This window comes from Fukomys damarensis, unplaced genomic scaffold, assembly GCF_012274545.1.
Source record: "Fukomys damarensis isolate Sample0158 unplaced genomic scaffold, DMR_v1.0_HiC HiC_scaffold_5, whole genome shotgun sequence".
Lineage (NCBI taxonomy): Eukaryota > Metazoa > Chordata > Mammalia > Rodentia > Bathyergidae > Fukomys > Fukomys damarensis.
Window position 1 is genome coordinate 8,855,563 of NW_022900917.1, and position 21,287 is coordinate 8,876,849.

General features: G+C 39.0%; 1 long non-coding RNA gene across 1 annotated transcript; it reads left to right on the forward strand.

The window, feature by feature from the left end:
• Nucleotides 1-4,464: 4,464 nt before the first annotated feature.
• LOC104859044 lies at nt 4,465-14,537 on the forward strand. The gene is made up of 3 exons (XR_779272.2): nt 4,465-4,709; nt 5,093-5,206; nt 14,420-14,537. It is a non-coding gene; the product is annotated as an uncharacterized LOC104859044 (long non-coding RNA).
• The last annotated feature ends 6,750 nt before the right edge of the window (nt 14,538-21,287 follow it).

A 21,287-nucleotide genomic window follows, 5' to 3' on the forward strand; every position in this document is an offset into this window, starting at 1 on the left:
TCCCATCCGGTTCTTTACTCTGTACTTCTATCAAGTATAAGTCTTTTGATTTTAAATAGCAGGCACCAAAAAAAAAAAAGAGAGAGAGAGAGACAGAAGGAGAAAGAAATGAGAACAATACAGCTTTTACGTCTTTTAGGTGACATGTTCCATAAACCTTGAATTTGATGAAAATTTTTGTGAGTTTCTAGAGCAGCTATTTGAGTCATTCTAATGAAATACGACTTGAAGTTCAGAAAAGTAAAATCATACTGTATTAGTAAAAGTGTCACTTAGAAAATTTATGTTTAATATATAAATTCAACCAGCTGCTCCAGACATTGTGATTTAACATAATGACTGTAGGTTAGACAGGAACCACACCTACATAATTTTCCTAGATTTGTCTGCATTGGTTCCAATTTGATACTTTAAGGATTTATTAGACTTGTTTTGAAAGTATTTAGATGTTTAATATAGATGAACAACCCCAGGGAAAGAGTATGCAAAATATCAGTTTGTTCCTTCAAAATCAGGCTAATGATAGCTAAAATTATTATGTGATCATAAAACTATGGTAAGAAAAACAGGGAGAACAAAATGAAAGGCCAATTGCTTTTCTATTACATGTCGCAGCGGAGAATGTTTTAAGTATAATTGAAACCTTGTTAAGAATAAAAGAAAGATGGTAATAAAAACTGAATAGCTAAAAGGAAGAATCAGTTTTTTAGACATATCAAACCCTGGACTGCTAAGAAAATGTTAGTGAAGGCTCCTTTGTAGCATTCTGAGTATGGATGTCATTTGGGACACTAAAATATTTTGCCATATATTTGAGAGAAGACTGTCATCAAAAAGAAAGGAACCATTTTAAGGGGAATTACCATGGGAAATATCAGTTTTACCTTCAAAATGTATAAAACTTGCACTCATTTCTCCAATGTAGAATGAGAAATTATTGTAACGAAGACAGTACTTTAAAAAAATGCTTCAGTTTTAGCTACATTCTTTTTTCAGCAAAGTAGTAGCTTTTACTACATTCGCGGAGCCTATACCAAACTGGCCATCATCACCTATTAAGTAAAAGGCATTTCTTCCTATGAAAGCTGTGAACTCAGCTTAATTGCATGTGCTCAAATATAACCATTGCTTCTCACACTGATGCTCTCGAATGGGTAATATGGGTTTGAGCCAGAGGATCACTGGCTCTTTTCAACATAGCTCTAGTTGCTAAGGAAAAAATGATTTCTATATATAATCTGACACATAAAATACGAGGTTCTTCCAACGGAGAGCTACTCTGACTGAAAAAGGCTATGTCTTTCTGAAAAGATAAAAAAACCGAGACAGAAACTATAAAAATAAGCATAATACTTCTATGCACACACAATAGCCCTTTTTCTTTAATTTTCTTACTACACTATTCTAGGAGGATTTTGGGTTCACAACAAAACTGAAAGGCAAGCACAATGCTTCCCTTAGGTCTCCCAGCCCAGGCGTGTGGGGTCCTTCATTGTGAGCATACCCACCGAGTGTTCACTTGTCACTACTGGAACCCACGTGAATGCAGTGACATCACCCAGCCTCCATTGTTTACATCTGGGCTCAGTCTTGGTCTTGTACATCCTGTGAGTTTGGCCAAAAGTGAAGTGAATGTATCTATCTGCCTTTGCAGTATCACATAGACTAGTTTCACTCCCTTAAACATTTCTCATGGTTGTTCAGAAGTTTAGTGAGCTAAGAATTCGTATTCTTGTCATAATCTTACGGTGCCTTCCTAGTCACCAACATGACCTCTGCTAAAAAAATAATCACACTAATAGTGTTTTTCTTTATGGCAGCTGTAGGAGAAAACAGGGAATTGGAGCCAAATAATTCAATGAAGAATACAGATCTAAATGTTTATCTGTGTCTTTATAATTAGAAAGATAATTGAATTGGCCATTTGGTGTTGCCTAAACAAAACTGGCAGTGAGCAGCGCTGTCTTCTGGGAACCCACGTCACACTGAGTGGAGTCAAGGTGAATTTTCCCAAAAAGCCGAGGACACTCACAGCTATGGAATGAAAATGTAACAGTACTGGCAGTGACTGCCACAGGGCTCTGGGGCACTGTGACCTAGCACTGCAGGAGAAGAGGGCACATGGCTTTTAGGACTGGTTTACCAAGGCACAAGGAATAGACACAGCCATCTTCTTACATTACAAGGTATCATTAAAGAACCATGACTATGTAAATGAACTGATCTTATGTTTTACATAAACATTTTTGACCACTACATATATTGCATCTGCTGTCCTTCCTTCTTTTAAGCATTGAGCCTTTAACTTTTATTAGTACATGTTTGTAGTGCATAATGATTACATTCATCATGGGGAGTGGGTACGTGCCCATTATTGAGGCAATTTAATGGGTGAAGAATCATTTGATATAATTTAATCGTTTTAATATGATTGCATTGTCCAACCTTCAGCACAATTGTAGATCATTATCATCACCTAAAAATGAAACTCAATAACCATTAGCAATTAGGAAATTTCTCTTCCTGTTTCTAACCCCTTCCACCTACCCCCTAAACACACACACACACACACACACACACACACCCAGCCCCTGGCAATCGCTTAAGTCCTTTCTAAAAATAACTAGTGCCAGTGCTATACTGCCGTGTGGGCACGAATACATTCAGTTCATTCTCAGCAAGTGAACCCCAATTCAGTTCGTAGTGCACAGGAGGCAAGGTGCCCCTTCGCCGACACAGGCATAGACACTGCCCTCCAGTTCTCTCCACCCAGTATGGGGGTTGGAAGAAATGGATCCTGCCAGGATCAGACCACTGGGGTTCACCGTTCACCTCTGCTACGATGTGCCATTGAGACCTTAGGAAGATTATTTGTCCTTTCACTCATCCTCTGCAAATGGGGATGACGAAAAGTACCCTATTCTGGTGAGGCATTAGAAGAACGGAGTGAGTCACTGTGTATGAATTGCTTGGAGCACTCACTGACATGTGCCAGGTGCTTAAGGAATATTAGCTTTTTCATATTAGGATGGTGATTCCCCAAATGTAGTGTAGGGGACCTTATTTCGGTGTCACACACACTGCTAATGTTGTAATTGTCATAATTTTGTTTACCCATGGTTAAAAAAATATAATTATTACTATATAATAGAAACGGTTTAAATTAACAGGTGTATGGTTTCCTTTTTAAATAACTTTATATAAGAAAAATGGGGAGTTGGTTTGAAGAAAAAAAGGTCTCATAGATTTTAGTTTGCATAAGTAGCAAAGTTTCAAGAAGAATTTCCTACCTAGCCTCTACCAACTAGGCAGAAGTGCGTAACTAGTCCGTGAGTTGTGAGCAAAAGTGACAGAGTGTGTCTCCAATGGCGTATGAGGCTGCAGGGTGATGTCCTCCAGCACTGTCTTCCTACTGCCAGTTGCCAGGCTCCATAGATGGCTTTATAAGAGCAGAAATAAAGTGCAGCTTGGTGCAGCCACTGAGAGTTCACATTTTGTTACTGCCGCACAGATCGGTTTATGCTGACAAAAGGAGGACCGTAGACTATTATAGAAACTGAAAATGGCACCTGAATAACTGAAGTTAGCAGAACATTGAAACAGAAACATAAATGGCACTTTATGAAATCAATAAATAATATATTAATTTGGCCTTGGGAAATTCTGAAAGGTTTAATAGAGAAAGTGGTATTTAAATAATTCTTGCAGGTTGAATAGGAGTTTGGTTAGTTTAAAAAAAAAAAAAAAAGAAAAACAAGAGTGAAGAGTCCAGGACATGAAAGTACAAGGGAAGTGCACAGTAAGGAAATCAATGATATAGGGACATGGGGGATGAGCAGAGTTCCCTGGGCTCCTAGGGAGCTGTGGCTATGGGAGGGTTGGGAGAGAGTCCAGATTTCCAGCCGGCAGGGAGGGAACACAGCTCTCATGAAGTTCTTTCTCACCTCATGCCCTTACCTTGGTAACTTATACCTTGCCAACATATTATCCTTAGAGCCAGGTGTGGTGGTGCATGCATGGAATCCCAGCACTGGGAGGCTTGTCAAGTTGGAGGCCAGCCTGGGTTACATAGTGAGTTCACAGCCATGTTGAACTGCATAGCAAGACCCTGTCTTAAAAACAAAACAACAACAACAACAAAAAAATATGCCAAGAAAATTAGACATCCCCGTCTCCAAAGTGTTTGGTTTTTGTCTTTGTGTTTTAATTATTGTAACAGAATATCGGGACAGCTCTTCCGATCCCTTCATATCAAATTAAACTCTGTCTACGATATTTCCCTCAAAGAGCATTCGAAAAAGTCAAAGAGAAAACTCAAATTGTAGAAGATTTGAGGCAAAGATTGAGTTCATTCTTATTCATCATCTTTCTGTTGCAGCTATGCAAGTTTCTTCTTTTTTACCTACTTGTACACGTTTATTTATTTTTGCTTTGCTTTCTGTCACCAACAGTATGGTTCGAAATGCATAGATAGCAAGAGGTCTAGATATTGACTCATCATTTTCTGCGCCATTGCTGTTACGAAGGGAGAAAAATCAAGTCCACAGAAAGCTGCAAAAGCCTAGTGAAGAAATTCAGTATTCTTCCCATCTGATGGCTCAAGTTCCTTTCAGTGGAAAACCAGCATCCCCAAATTTAAAATCTAAAGAGAAAAATGAGGATCGCCCAGGATGCCTGTGTTTAGAGGCTGTAAAGCGGACAACAGCAAGGTATATGCCAGTTAAGAATTCCCCCTGTAATCCCTGATCAGTTTAGGGTTTCTCTGACTGTTGTTGTCGTGAGTGTTAATGTGTTTATGCACACAACAGCTTGGTGAAGTGCCGGGCTCAACATCAGGTACGGCCAGCTCTAATTCCCAGGTGTGTCCTTCTCTAGCTGAGTGACCTCAGTCAATTATGTAACCACACTGGTCCTCAGCTCCTCCACTGGAGCAGGAGGTAGTAGAGATAATAGCAGCTACCTCTTCGGTTATTGCAAAAGAGTGGATGCAATCTGGAAAGCCATCAGCATGGTGCGTGTAAACACTCAATTAATGTAATCTGGAATTACTATTAGCTGGTACTGAAAACTAAACATAATGCATTTACCCTAGATATAATCAGTGCAATGTCAGCCTCACGGAAGAGTCAAAACTGATTTCATTTTCATTACAAGTTCTCGTCAAAGAAGAGGATAACTACCGATTAAAATAACTCTCCACCTCTAGGTAATCTACCATCGTTCTCTTCTTTGCATTTTGTTCTCCTTTGACCAGAAGTTGTGGTAGGAAAAGACTTGTATCAGCTCCATTCTCATGACTTGTCACTAATTTGATAACTTTTGCCATTCTATTACTGCCAGCCTTCCCCATACCATTTGTAAGCTTCTCCAGATAAGCACACCGATTCTTGTGTCACTGAAATCTGTGGCTCGTGGAGCAGCCAGAGAGATTCTTCTGACCCAGCCACTCCCTAGCTCATAAATCTGCCCGCCATGTCTAGATCCCCTCCTTCATCAGCGCCTGAGTGACCTCTGCCTTCGTTTTTTGCCAGTCTTCTCTTCCCCACTCCATTCCCTACAAATCAGGCACACACACACACACACACACACACACGCACTCACACTTGCCCCAGGATCTTGGTGCTTCTCATTCACCCCCCTGGGAATTTATCTCCCCTGATGCCTACAGGCTCAAGTCCGGAATTCATTCAGGAAATTCCCTAAAGGAGCTGTTGTTCTCACACCAACTGAGATAGTGCTGGCCAACTTCTACCCCTTACCCCGCTTTCCTTTGTAACGTTATTACCCATAGGTTTTACTTATTTGGTTTTTGTATATGTTTCTTCACGTTGATATTCCAGTTCCTTCTGCTTGGTTGGGTGTATAGCAATTATTCGGTAAGTATTTTTAAATCAGTAAATACTTTAGAAAAGAGTTACTTGTGCATTTGTTGGGAATTTATTCCCTTTTTAGGCTATTAATTCTTAATTTGAAATGATTAGTGTACATCACAAGTTTTAACCAAGATCACAGATTTCTAATTCAACATACCCGATATTATGATAATTGATTCTAAAGCATTTCATATGCAGTTTTTATAACATTAACTAATAAATTAATTCAGAAAAATTTCTAAATCTGTATTGTGGCTTAGTAATGGTAAACAGAGAAAGGAGAAAAGTGAAGTTCAGGCTGTCTAAAGAATGGCAAACTCTAAACAAAGCCCAAGCTCACTTTACTGAAAGCTTTAGTTATCCAAGTCATTCTCATTTACTTCAAGGTAGAAACACAGGTTAGTAAATACTCTGTCCTTATTGACCAGCTAAAAATACTGGGCTTTATTCCAAAAATATTCCCATAGCTATGAAAAAATAGCTTTTGGGCTTCTTATTTACTGAACAATAAGACGTCCCTCTCTTCAAATGGAAGTGCCATCATCCTTAGTGTGTCAGTCTGCTTTCTGTCACTATAACCAAATACCTTGAATGAGGAATAAAGAGAAAAGGTTGTTTTGGGTTCTGTGCAGAGGGTCCCGTCCAAGCTCAGGTGCCCATTACTTTGGGAGTGGAGAGGCCAGAGGGGGAGGCAGAGCAGAGCACCACCCTTCAAAGTCAGGAAGCAAAAGAAAAAGGAAGAAGGAACAGGGGTTCCACAGTCCCCCTCCGGGTGCATCCCAAGTGACTGAGGGCCTCAAGCCAGGTCCTACCTTCCGGTGGTTCCAGCACAGAGAACCTGCTAAAGAACACACAGGCCTTTGAGGGCTATTTAAGACCCTAACTACAGCACTGAGAAAAGTCTCAAACTAAGAGATGTCAGATTTTTGGTCTCTCTTTTGGGCTTGTAAATGTTTCAGCCACATGTTCTGTTCCCCACTCAGAAAGACATCCCAGTTTAAGCAGAATGCCGTCTGACTTCCTCAGACTCATTTCTTTCTCCTCTCCAACCAGCCACCTTGACCACCACTTTGAATCCAGCTCTCTTCTGCTGCTGCGGGGCCTGCTCCCCACAGATTCTTAGTCCATCATGCTCAGACCCATCCTTCCCTCTGCCTCCAACCAGGCCTGCTTCAAGTCTGCCACTGAGCCTTCATTATCTGAAAGAAGGTGCCCATGCCAAGGCCTCTGTGTTTCTCCACAGGCTGCTGCTTCTGGCCATTTTGGTCTCCAGAGCCCAACTCTGTCCACCTCTTCCTTTCTGAGCACAGCAAGTTCATGAAAAATCAATCAGGTGGTAACTTAGTTTACTGCAGAGGATATTTGCACTCAGACAACTGAATCGGAAACCATTTTCCCAAGTCACTGGGTCTGTAGTTTTGGGTAAATTACTCCTCCTTATCATTTCCCTCAATGGAAAAGAAATGCGAATAATCATACCTACGTCTGCTGTAAAAAATATGTCTCACACATGGTGTCTGGCACGTGTTCAGCAGGAGGTAACTGTGAAACAGTTAATGTGGACAGGGCCTGGTAGAGATGGTGCCCTCGGTAGCTGCTATTTTCCTTCTTACTTCAGTGCAGCTGTTTCATCAGACAGCCTCTTAGTCAGTGGACTTGCCTGCCAAACAGTGTGCCCATCCCCTGGAGTAGCTCAACCCTTTTCCAGGAGCTCCCAAGTCCAAACAGCTTCCGTGCTGCCCTCTAACCACATGGTCTCCTCCTGAGGCCACTGGGCAGCCCTGCTCTCAAAATGAGGCAGCATTCAGATTCAGACTGCCTTGTTTGGGCACAGAAAACTCTGACTATGCAGACTCTTCCGCTGCCCTGGGGACTGGAAGTGTACTGACATTTGGATGTTACACCTCGGGAAGTCTTCAAAAACTAAAAGGAGAGAGAAGGAAAGTTAAATCTTTACAAAATCTGGGATGAGAGGGACGGGACATAACTAGAGCAGAAATCCCTGGGCTAGTGAGCCTAGGTATTTTACTTCCCCGGTGGGCAAAGATACTGAACTGCCTGGGATTCATCTGAAGATGTCTCCTCAGTAGCACAGGAAGGCCAGTCCTGATGCCAGCCTGATTTTCTTACGATCACTGTTTGCAATTAGATCGGCCAGTCCCACAGAAGCGTAGTGTGGGAGCATCATTTATTCTGTAGAAAGGAGAGCACACAAATTCAGAGGAAGGTGCTATTACAAAACAGTAGAGGCTTCTTAATCGAACCGGTGAGACAGCAGGGAGATTTATCTTGACAAGGTACCGAATGACAGGGCTTTGTTGGAAGTACCACTGAAAACCCAGCATGATCAGCTCTGTGTGACAAGGTATGGAAATGCCTTCCCTGGCCTGACCCTCTTGTGAGGTGGATATTTTTGTTTCTGGGCATGGTTCTGATTTGAGATGTTCCAAGTTGTTTTCCTTTTGAGAAATGCAGATGTAGCCATTGTTTTAAAAGACTCCAAGTGGGTCACCCTGATTTATCCTTTTAGGGTGGTTCCATCACAACATGAGTCAGTTACTTCCTGGAATGGGACCAACGCAAAGAACAATCCTAAAGCCTAATTCACTGCAAACATTTCCCTGAATGCATGGCATTCATTGGCATTTGTTTAAACAAGGGCGCTGCAGTTATAGCCTAGGAAGAAAGCTAGCAATCAGAATGTGCAATGCCAAAGCTTCTTTCAAAAAGGAGCTGATAATACACAATGCATATAAATTACATTTGAATTGCAGTGGGCTACATCCTTTTACCCGTTTGTAAGTTACAGAAGATGGACTTGGAAGATACACCTATATGAAGTCGTTTGCCAGGATCTTGCTGTGGTTCCTCACTTTGGCCTGTATTCTGTCAGAATGCCATCGAAGCACACTAGTGACTGTGCAGTGCCGGTCTGTGAGCGCTGTGACGTTCCTTTCTTCTTAGCTCCTCCCTACGTTGAACTCACTAATCAGCCATCCTCACAGCCTGTCGGGGTGGTGGATGCCGCTGGGTTTGGATGAGCGAGTGCACTGGAGTCAGGCACCCAGCTCCAGCACGCCCGTGGGAACGTTCCTCAGCGAAGGCAGTATTTCCAATGAGCCTCATAGTCCTCAATGAGAACATTGGGCAACTAAAGCAGTCCATGAACCTCGGGTTTCTAATTTTCTTAGAACAACATCTATTTTGTGGAACAGTTTTGTACAGAATAAATGAAACAACTATGTAAAACGTTGGTACATGGTATGGCACTAGTAAATTTTTTATTGATATTGATTCTAATTATTCTTCAGTTTTTAGTGATTTAGAATTGTTACCTATTTTTCTCTTTTATTGCCTTTTATATTAGTTGTGTTCTCCAGATTGTAGTCATTTCCTACTGTAGAGCTCATATTTCTGCATGCCTTTGACACACATAGAAACTCTCTTGTGATTTTGACACTTTTTTCTCTACACATTTCATAAATGATTTACACGATTTCCCCAAGGTGGAATCAATAACTTTCCCCTAAAAAATCTAATTCTATCTTTGAATGTAGGCCTCTCCTTCATTCTGCCTGCAAGCACTTGAACCCGATCCAATCAGGTCCTTGTCATTTAAACTTCAAATGGATTTAAGATTTTTGAACTTCGGGCTGGGGATTTAGCTGCATGCTAAATGCCTGCATCGTAAGTGCAAGGTCCCGAGTTCAATCTCAGGTACGAAAACAAAATTTTTTTGAACTTCATTTTAACTTTTATTTCAATTTCAAACTCCTTTCTCCCTTCCTCCCTGCTTCCCCATTATTCATCGTTCCTCCTCTCTCCCCTTCTCTCTCCTCCTTCGCCCTCCCTCATCTCCATCTCCATGTCCATCTCTCTCTTTTGAAAAGCAAATTTTACACCTTTGGTTTTTATACTACTCCTCATCAAGACAACACTTGAACAATTCCTGGGAAGTGAACATTGAGGACAACAAACGTAATGACTAAGATCATTAGTTTTGAACTTCTGTCATCTTTGTAAACTAGAACAGGTCTTTTGGAAATGAGTTAGAGATTCTAAAAGTAGAGTCACATTTCTGTGAAGTCTTCTAAATTCTGTGATTCAGAAAAGCAAGCCTTTTTCACTTTTTACACCTTTAATCGCCACTTAAAACTGTGTAGAAGACAACGGCCATCTTAGCAGAGCAGTTTGGTTTTGCAACTGTTCTATTGCAGCAGGCCAAGAAGGAATAGAGGAATTGGATAAAATATAAGTCACATCTGGTTTTCTTATTAAAAATGCACTGTTCACCATCAGCACTCTCATAAGCCAATACAAGTCAAATTATGTATTTTGATTGCTTCTGGGTTCCTTTTATTAGTGTGTTGGCTGGTTCTTTGAATTTTTTTCTGTCTTCATTTTAGCTAATCAATTTCTTATTTTTATCTTTTCAAAGAACTCAGCTTCTCAATATGGAATACTTTTGTTTTCCCCAAAATGCAGAGGGCTGCTGTGTCTAAATTGCCAAATGCTATGCTTAGTTCTGATTTCTCTGTAAGTGAAAATTCCCACAACCAACTGGCCATCTGATCAGTATATTGGGTTCCAACAAAAAGACCTTATTTCTTTTCACGTCTATTTTGAAAACCTTGAAACAATACAAGAGTGGAATAAATATTTCAGGGGTTCTGTGTTGGCTGAGAACAATGATTTAAAAAAAATACAAAATGAATCCAAGTGTGGATTTCAGAATTAATAATTTAATAGATGAAATCATTTTATATAGTCTCATAGAATATATATTCAATGTTATAATTTATTGAATTAAGAAAGATTCCTGCATCTATAATGCAATTCTAAAACAGGAAGGTATATATATATATATTTTTTTTCTTCTGTTTTACAAAAAGTATCAGCTTGTGAATATAGGAATGACAAAATTGGAAAATCACCATCTAAATTCAGTAATTACCTGATAAAAATCAATGAATGGTAAAAATTTTTGAAAACATTGTTGCTAGAAAATAATATTTGCATATTTGCAGAGTATCACCCCACACATTTATGAATTCCAAAGGAATAAAGGCTGCTTTACAACAAAAAGATGTGGCAGACACGGCCTTAACCAAGTGATCAAAGTTAGCACCTCCTCAGTTATGCCAGGATGGCAGCATGTGCTTCCTAAAATGATGTAGGGAAGTCGGCAATATTACATCTGTCCATGGAGATATAGCTAATTTAATACCCAGGGAGCCATTGGCATCCAGAGCATGGGTGGTTTTACCTGATAACATGCTAAGATTCGGTGTCAGGAAAGGTAAGTGACAGAGAAGATACATCAGGGATCCTTAAGTCTGAATGGATCCTGATTTGAAAAAAATGTTGAGCAGTTGGGGAAATTTAAAAATAGAATATATTTAATCTTAATATTGTATGATCAAGTCTTTGGAAAATGTAAGACAGCATATGTTTTTCTTTCATAATATATGTTTTATATAGGAGAATATGCTTGTTCCTAGGTGATCCATGCTGAAGTGTTTCCGGGGGAAGTCATGATGTCTGTAACTTGTTCAAATGATGAGAGAGCCGGGGGGCGTGGTAAATCATACATTAGCCATGTGTTTGTTGGTAAATTTGGGTCATGGTATATAGGGGTTCGTGGATACTACTTTTCCACTTTTCTTTGTTTGCAATTGGAGTCAGCTAGAAGAGTCTCATTAGTCAGGGAAGGTGGTGCCAGAACACTAACTTCCTAGCAAGAGGAAGAGTCTTTCTCCACCCCTGGCTGCTTCTTTGAGCCAAGAGCAATGCTCACAACATGTCTTATTCAGAACACTCATGGCCTGGAGTCCACACACAGCCCGTCTGGCAGCTGGTATTTCCTGTGTGTCTGTCCCCTTCAGAGGAGCTCAGGGAGGCCCAAGGGAGACAGCAATGGAGAAATGTGGGTAGAGAAATGGCATTTTCTATCACTACTTCTGCGGGACCAGAATAGTGAGGGCCTTAGCTTAACTTCTCCTAATACCTTATATGACATAGAAGTCGAGGTACTCAGTTTCACTTCACTCTCCCATCTCAGAATCTCTGGGGCTTTTACACCCTAAAGGACAAGTTTAATTTGGTATCAAATTGTGCACAAAATACTTTTTGGGAGCACAGAGGGAACTGCATAGTACCAGCAAAGGATTCAATAAGCCATCAGTTGCATCTGTGTGTGTCCTATTACGAGCACTGAGAAAACAGTCTGAACAAATAACCTGGAGCAGGATGTTAAGAATGAGCAGAAGCCTGCAGCCTGTTTGGATGTTGTAACGTGAACTAGAGCAAGATGTCAGCAGGTGCCCTGGCACCCAGTAGGTATTTAACCAGGGAGCCAGACAGGAAGGAGTTTTTCCAGGCTTTGTTAGAACAAGGTACTAAGCATCATGAATTGCTCTTTCATCCCCGAGAGCCTTGCTTTGGTTCATGCTCAAAATGAAGAGAAAACTGGGATCAAACTGTTGCTATCAGAGAGGAAAAGAGATTAGGGAGATTAACAGATCAGGTCAAAATCAGAGGAGCAGTTGCAAAAGTTATCATAGTTTTTCAAAAGGCCCACTTAATTCAGTTCAAGGCATACAGATCTTAACTTAATCCAAAGCTTTCTTTAGTATGCTATAAAATCTTACTCTGGAGTAGCCTTTAAGCTTATATTCATGGTTGCCTCCTTGTGTTTTGTTTGTTTATTTTTTGGTACTGGGGATTGAACTCAGATCCTAGTGCTTGCTAGGCAGGCAGTGGAAACACTGAGCTAAATCACTGGCCCTGCCTCCTTGTTTGATAAATCTTCCGCAAGGACAAGATGGGACATTTAAGCAAAGAAAAAAAAATTTGTGTGATTTAGTGATGATATGGGAAAATGTGGAAAAGAATGTGTGAAATGGAGTTTAATAAATGAGCGTACCATTGCTATATGTTCCTATTTCAATAGAAGAGGAATAGTTCTACCAGCAGCTGCATAAGAATGTTCAAGAATATTTATAAAAAGCTATTTTACTCAGTGAAAAAAAAAATCTAAACCTCAAGTCTTTCCAACATTTATAAACCAAGTTGCCCGTTACACTTCCCCAAAGGTAATTTCCCTAAGCAGGTCATTTTTATCCTGATTTGAGATTTCAGTGAGATTCATTTATTCAGAGTAATCTCTAGTAAATATTAAACACATGGCAGAAGAATTTATTAGAGCCCAGAAAATAATTTGTTTTAAGCATTCATATCATAAGTAATAATACAAATGACAAAATATTGGACATAGCAAAAATAGTTCTGGTTTTATTATCTTGCTTTATTATAAAAATATAAAGTGAACACTTTACCTTGTTTCTTTTAGTGTCCATTTCTGAATTCAAGAGCCTTTTTTTTTTTGCTAGAAAAAAGATATTTAACTCTTCCACACAACTTTTTTTATATTTGAATTGTCCTCTTATGGCTCATATACTGATACTAGAATGCTGTTTTCCCATTTCTTTTCATGAGACTTATTTCAAAAAAGTTAGGCTCAGGTATTCTAGAATAATCTAGAAACAATTTCATTCTTATTTCTAAAACAGTTTCAAAGGGGAACATTTATACAAGACAAAGCAATGGAGGGCAGATTTCATTCACTTCACAGGTGTCTGGTCTGGTATTTCTCTGTTCTTTACTACGGGGATAAGTCATTTTTCCCTCGCAGAGTTTTTCATTCAATATTTCAGCGATGCCTTCAGCAGGGAAATCCATTTCCTGGCTGAGGCAGAGATGGATTGTTAAACACTGAAATATCCTCCTGTCAGAATCACTTGTCACGCAGGAAGTACGTTCTACATCCTGCTCCCTTGATTGACTTTCATAACAAACAGCCATTACACGGTGAGACTGCTTTGTGTCAATACTGATTGCTAGGAAATTGAAGTCAAGTGAAGTTCACTGACTTGAAGAAATCCCACATGCAGGGATGGGGTGAAACTGTGACATCTACATCATACGTAATTGGCAAGGTGCACTCCCCAGGTGTTTTGAGTAACTCTTTTACCCAGAGAGAACGAGTTTTATTCATGGACAGATTGCACCCAGGTAGCACGGCAGAAGGATCTGAGATCACGTGAGCCATCAGTGGCGTCTCCTTCCTTAATGTGTGCTGTGCTGTGTGATAGCCACAGCTCTGGAATACTACAGCTTTAACGTTTAGGTCAAAGAGTTATAAATTCAGTGCTTCTTTAATGACCATTGAAGTTCCATCTGTACCAGAGATTGAACTCGGGACCTTGTGCTCGCCAGGCAGGCGGCAGAACCACTGAGCTAAATCCCCAGCTAAGTCCCATCTCTTATTACTAACCTGATAATGGTGGTGATGATGATGAAGGTCATATTGATTGAGTACTTACTCTGTACTGGGAACATATCGTTTATTTTTATTTATTTTCAAGAGTTAAGAGTTATGGTAATACACAAATTATTGAATGGGAGCAGACTTTGATTCTTAAATGCTTTTTCTTAACTTGTTTATGTTTGCATTCTCATAATTCACCGAATTCTTCTCATTTCAGAATCACAGAGCACCCAGTAGTCCATTTTATTTAATAAGTTCATGGAGTCAGCTTTCTTTTCAATTCATAAGAATGTGACAGTGTTACAGAATGCCTGCTGAGATTATTGCCCTCACATTCCAACACACTGGGAAATGTCTTCAGTCCTAACTAAATTAAAATAAATTCTAAATTTTTCAATTATTTAAATTTATTCATGCTGCCGGGAAACAATACAGTATAAATCAATTCACACAGCAATACAGCGTCTCCTTTGTTTGTGCTGCTCCTCAGGAAGACAACATTTTGAAAGGAAGCAACTAAAATTTTAAATCATTGGTGCATCATGAAAGTAAGTGTATATCAAAGGTTATGTTGAGGCTAGTCTATTCCAACCTAGCCACCCTGAATTAGAAAAGTAGTACGTTTCTGGTTATTGAAGGTCAATTTTACCTCTACCATTTACTCCATTATAAATGTAAAATTCAGCCACTCTACAGCAGAAAAAACCATAGCATTTTCTCTCTTCATCTTAGGGCCTTGGATTAATTCTTACATAAATACTGCCTCGATGCACTACGTAAGGCTATGCTAATGTCTTCTACACTATGCTTTTCAGAAAATTAGAATGTATTCGGGTTTCAGTAGAAAAGTAGACATCTTGTCAATTAAATTTAAGAAATACCATTTTAAACCTAATTAAATGTATTTGTTGTGTTTGAGTGTTACCTCTGTTTTTTGCAAGACTTCTCTCGCATGAAGTCGAGGTAAGTTTCACTAATTATAAAACTAAGGGAGTTTGGGTATCTCATTAACCCCAGTAGAAAGGGTCCTTGCCTCAGGCAGCAGGAGAGGTTTCAGAATAGACTAGCAAGGGCTCTTCCAAAGGTAATGGCACAGTGATCTGGTCAGTAAATGAGCAGAGATGGTGGTAATGATGCATGTGTAGTACCTACAGTGGAATGGAGTACACACAAAAAAAATTTTCTTTTGATGAGATAGCATAACCTAAAAACAAATATCTTCTGCTTCATGGCTTATTGAGGGTGAAAATGACATTTTCCGAACCACCAAATTCCAGCCACACTTAAATAGCGTTCTTAGAAATAACTACATAAATTAAGACACATAGAGACAGGATGAAAAATGAATAAATACATACAATTAAAATGTTGCAACAGTTGGACATTTCAAAAAATGCTCCAATGCCAACTTCATGGATGATGACTATCAAGAGAATACTCTTTGAAGCCTGACTCATTTCCTCAGGTAAAAGTTTTCCCTGCCAAAAAAATATTGCTGTTCATCACCATCAAAGTTCTCGTTTGCTTATTTGACAAAACTGGAGAGGTGACAGTCATAATAATGGGATATTACAGAATTTTTCAAATTTGTACTTATATGTGAACATGAGGAACAGCAAGGAATACTTTCAAAATATACTATGAAAAGTGTCAATAACTAATCTAAGAACCATCCTGTGGCTGCCTCCAAGTGAGAGCAACTCTTCCCTGATCAGTTACCCAAATGAGAATCAATAACTTGGATTTTCAAATCAAAGACAACAAAAGTCGACATTAAGGTATGAGCCAGTCCTTGGACTTAAAATGTGGAGTTTGCAAATTTTGTTTCTATGAGAATAGAAAGTATTTACCTACTATCAAAGGGCAAAATTGGTATTTATCTAAGAGATCTGAGTGCAGAATAAGTTTGGCTTTGATGAGAGCCAACTGCATGAATGTCTCAAGGAGGAAATAGAAATCATGGACCTGACAAGGCAGGAGGAAGGGAAATCTCTGCTTTGGCTGTGGGTCAACCAAATGTGGTGACTAATTATATAACAAGTGTCGTTGTGATGAAAATTCTGACACAGTCAGTGATGCCAATCAGGTTTTCTTCCATCTTTTATTCTTCTTACTTTTCCTCCTTAAAGGTAAAACCTCAAGCTTCTGTGATTTTCACATAAAAACACATAATACCTTTTATTCATACCATCTTTAAACTTGATTGTGGGAGAAGATGTTGACCCTCTACATTGCTTGATGGTATTATTGTTGTATAAATTATGTCATTTGGACCACCTACTTCACAAGTGCAAAAGTTTGATCCCGCTCCAAAAAAAAAAAAATGTGTAATTTAGGGATTCAAATTGGAATATTTGACCCTGAAAGCAGTGAAGTTTTCATATTCCAAATAATATTATGCTGCTAGTCCATTTTCTTCAAATACATGAACCACAAAAGTATATATCACATGCATGTGTATGTATATAGACACACATGATATATAAATACATATATAATGGTGCCATCACACATACCTAAAAATATACATTATATACAATTCTATATAATACACACATATAGATACCCATAAATATGTAAGATTTTGAAGTAGCAGGAAAGAAGTACATAGCAGACATCAAAGTCACCCGTAAAGGCAAAACATTGGTACTTCTGTAAGAAACCCTGGGAGGTGGAATCACCCTATGGGATTCACAACAGCAGCTCATGCTTATTTGAATTGTATTTTTAAGTTGCAAGTTCAAATCCTACTAAGTTATCATAACTGTGTATGAGAAATGAAGAGGGACAAGAGCTTAGATCAGCAATCTTTAAACATATTGAGGAAGGGGATCATGTTCCAAAGCAAAAATCTTATGACAGAACCTCAGTACATACATTGTTTTTGTATTGTGTAAGTTCCAATTCATAACCATGATGTATCACAAACTAGCTTAAAGTGAAATTGTTTAAAATGTAGAAAAACAAAAAATTGAATGCCACAGATTATTGTTCAAATCAGCCTCAAAACTTAATTTATTGAAACATTTTCTGTGCAATTGAACAATTCCTTACTCACATATATAAATACTTGCAAATGGCAACAGCTTTTAAACAGCTTGCAGGATAGCAGAAGAAATATTCCTCTGAGATGTGCTTACTGGCTACAGAAATCCGTGTGGCAGTAGACATCATTGCCATGTTAAACTACATGCATTACTTTTATTTCATACCTTAGGCGGTTAAATTATTCCTAATGAAGTTTAAACTAAAATTTTTGTAATATTCTGAACATCTCTTGGCAATCAGTAGTTAGGATGCACCGGGACATGAGCTGGTCTGGAGAGCTCTCAAATGTTACTCAGAAATGTTTCTTGGAGACAAAGAGGGAACAACAGAAGCATTTTATTGCAGCACTTCCTTAAATAGTTCTTCTTTCAACATTATCAGTCTTCTCCTCTACCAATTCAAACACAGCCACACCCTTTAAATTCGGCTTTACAACCAATCATTCTCAAAAGTGTGGTTATCATAGTTTTTTTTAGATGCTGGTTGTTCACGGCCAAGCGAAGAAGGTGGATTGGGTGGAAAGTACTTAGTGCGTGAGAGTAATGAAGAGAAGAGTCACAACCAAAAAGAGGAAATAAGGATGGAGCCACCAAGGTCAATCCGTCTTTCTTTCATGGGGCTTTTAGATATTTCTGCCTTTGAGAAGCCTATTAACCTCCTAAACTGTATTTGATGTTCTCAGACTAGTAGTTTGGTGAACAGAGATCATCTATAGAGTATTAAGGTTTTTCAAATATTTCCTTTCCTGGTTTCAAGAGCCCACATTTTTGGTGATCTTTCTGGTTCTGTCTCAGACATATACTTGCCTACATCTTACTCTAGATTGTGGTATATAATCTGATTATGACATATATCATATATAGATTATGATACCTACGAGGACAGAAATTGTGTCCATCGGGAACACGACAATTTTTCCAGCACCTAACTCAATGTTTACCATATAGCTGGTCCCTACCAAATTATTTGTGGAATGAATGAACATATGAGAAAATGATAGTTGTTCATGACAATACAGAAAGAGGATACATGAGAAAGAGTAGGGTAATAAAACAAATTGAGCGACTTTGGATACAGAAAGAGTGAAAAATAAAGCATGAAGATATATACTGGCAAAGTTAATTTCTCTGAGGACCTTGAGTTTTGTTTTTCATCCCCTCTGGATAAATGCTGTGACCAGTTTAGGCTTTCTCAGCCTAGCAAGGGGTGCAGCTAGATCATTTCTAGGGTGATTCATCATCAGATATGGCTCTCAGTGGAGGAAGTGGTGATGTTGATGATTAAGCAGAAGGCATTTCCTCCCCTGGAGAGATGTTAGGAGGAAGGCATCGCTGGGCTGGAAGTACTGTTTTTCACTGAGATGCAAAGTTGAGATCTTAATCTCTTGGAACATTGCTTGTTCCCTGGACGACTCTGTAACAGACAGCCAATAAAAGTAATAATACATAGCAATTTACAATTGTAGATCTTTTCTCAACTTTTAGAGCATATTATTACCTTGTGAGATCTTCACACTGGTTTTGTAAAGCAGGCAAAATATAGGACTTGACAATGGAAAAACTAAGACTCAAAAATGAAATCCAAGCTCATTCTCTAAAAACTTGCAAGTTCTCTATGACCAGAGCTATGTAAATTTAGAATGGTGTTAGAACAATTTCTGTCTGCAAAGCACTTCAATATACTTGTCTGAATTTGGATAGAGCAGAAAAATATAGAAACCTTTCTATAAATTCTAGGGGGTAACTGTGGAGAGGAAAGCCAGCCCAAACAAGAAGAAAAGACAGCCTTTCACATGAACTTACTTCTATATGCTTTAAAATGCATCAGGGGATGCATTTTCTCTTAGTTATTATTGTCTTAGTTATTGTCTTAGTTAAGCTACTGTGGTCTTGCATAGACAATCACAGAGATACACTTTAAAGAAAGTTACTGTACTGCATTTTAATGCCTGATGAAGTGTGTGTACTGTGTGCAGCACCTCATGCCAAAGTATGTACTAAGTGTTTTCCCACTCATCCATTCCCCTACCCTTGAGAAAAAAGAAAAAACATTTTTCCTTGAATCAGCTTGCATGATGATGGATGTAGATTTCCTGAAATCTCATCAAATGTTTCAAGGTTCTTTTAAGAACTCAGAACTATAGAGACACATCTGTCCACCATCAACTCCTACAATCCAAAAATCTTTCTATATGACCTAAAACAGAAGGTGTGTGTTTCCAAGTCCAAATCCATCATTATTATGACTGTGTCTATCTCTAGCACGATTTCCCTTGAACGTATTGGAATTCTGACTTTTCTTTTTATAAAGTATATATCTGTAATACAAAATGCTAATGTGCATTTTGGGATCAAGTCCTTCTTCCCCATTTCTACAAAGGGATTCTGATTGTTTTAAATCTTGGCATATTAAAAAAAATCAGAAAATGCTTTCATCTTGTTATGTTTTTGATAGGAGGAAGAAAACAGGGTAGGCCAAGTTCCATTCTTCCCCCACGACCATAGACAGTTCTTAGAAGAGCCACAGAAAGTACAGGGTGGGGGCAGGTGTTGACAGAAACAATAATGGGGCAGGGAGTCTTTTGGAGAGAGAGAAGTGGTATCCAAAGGAAGAGGCATTTCCAATCCCTGCAGATGGAAGAAGACACAATAAAGACACCAAGCCAGGGGCTCCCCACGGGGAGTATACGAATGTTTAAAAGGAGAGAACTCCAGTTGGTTGCATCTGGCTAATGCAGTTGGCATCTTGGCTAAAGTCAAGTGTAAAATGGATAATTTCAATTTCATATTCACATCTTGATGAGTTAATACCTAATTTGACTTATTCTATATACTCTTCTTTTTAACCTCAAGTGCATGAAGATACCTTTGGAAATAATGAAAACAGAATTCATCTAACAGAAAATTAGATTCACATTAGCTTTAATGGCTATCAAATCTTTCTATCACTAGGTATAAAGAGTATTGCTATCTTCATGTGGAAGAATGATATCTTTTTAGATATTATTCCTTAACTCCAAAAGGTTGTAGTACTGATATAGAAAAAATCAAGATCTCCAGCTCTCTTGGCAAAAACTGAGGCACAGATCTCCTAGTACAAGGGTTAGGTTTTTTCCCATACCTTCACTTATGATAAATCAGTAAAATGTAGGAATCATGAGGAAACTCTGATTGGTACATAAACATATATTTTAAGTAAATATATAAATCTAGTTTGTATTTAAATTATTAGGAAAGTAAAACAAGCATGAGTATCACACTCAGAAAGTAATCTTCTTCAGGAGTGATTTAAACTTCAGCCAGCTCTGGGGGCCAGGCAGAGATGTAGCTAAGGATGATAAACTGAGCCAAAGAGAATCTCCAGCAGTTGGAACTGTTGTGTTTTAAGTGGATAATTGATGGTACGTTGATACCAGAATTCCCAACTCTACACAGTTTTGCTAAAAGAGATCTGGAAAATGGAAGTGAAGTGGAACCCCTTACATTCAGAGGTGTGAGGTCAGACCTGGTGATGAGTGAACACACCGGCCTCCTGCAGGCTCCAACTTCCTCTTGCTCTTGGTCAAGCTCATCGTCCTAGCTGATGATTGTGCTGAAAAAGTGGCTCTGCTGGAAGCATCAGGAGATTGGTTTCAGGTCCCAGCAGGCAGTTAGGACACTGCAAGAACAGCTTCCTTAGAAGCCACAGTTTCCCTGCTATCAGCATCTTTTTCTTTACCTGGGTCCAGGTTGAGTGTGCAGGCAGGAATGTTTGGTTCCTTGAATTACTGCATAGACCCCAAATGAGGCTACAGGTTAGTGACTTTCTCTGGTTCTCTAACAACATGTGCTATAGACTGAATGTTCATATCCTCCCAATCTCATGCGAAACTTTAAGTGCTACATTAACAGTATTAAAGGGGGGACCACTGACAGATGGATGATTCAGAGTGCTCTTCCCTCATGCTGGATTAGTGTCGGTATCATGGAGTAGAGAAAATTTCAGCCACCAGCCCCCACCCGGCATGGCACAGCAAGAAGACCCATTCTGGATACCAG